Raw genomic sequence first — 523 nt, forward strand, 5'->3', positions numbered from 1 at the left:
TAAAATATATATTAAAAAATCAGACAATCACGTGTAGTAGATAAGAGGAGGGATTGAAGGCCAAATAGCCAGCCAGGGCTATGTCCTGGCTTGGTCATTTACTTGCTGCATAGCTTTGTGCAAGTTACTTCATTTTTAGTAACTGTTCCTTAGTTCGTGTATCTGAAAAATATGGCTAATGATCGTGCCTCCCTCACCAGGTTGCTGTGAAACTTTTACTATCACTAGAACCTGTCCTCCACAAGGGCAAGGATTTTTTTGTTTTGTTTTTCTGTTTTGTTCATTTCTGTATCCCAAGCACCTAAAACAGTCTCTGGCACATAGAAAGTACTCAATAAATAATCGTTGAATAGCCTGAATGAACACATTTTGCAACTCTCATTCCTTGTAGCTTTGGAGGTCACAAAATAGTATTACTTCCTTTGCTCCTGCTCCTATCAATTGGTCCCTGATCCTCTGTGTCCTGCAGCCTGTAAAAGTGATGCTTCAATAAAGAACATGACCTGGGAGAAAAGGCTCTGCA

Source organism: Mandrillus leucophaeus, unplaced genomic scaffold (genome assembly GCF_000951045.1).
Source record: "Mandrillus leucophaeus isolate KB7577 unplaced genomic scaffold, Mleu.le_1.0 Scaffold359, whole genome shotgun sequence".
NCBI lineage: Eukaryota > Metazoa > Chordata > Mammalia > Primates > Cercopithecidae > Mandrillus > Mandrillus leucophaeus.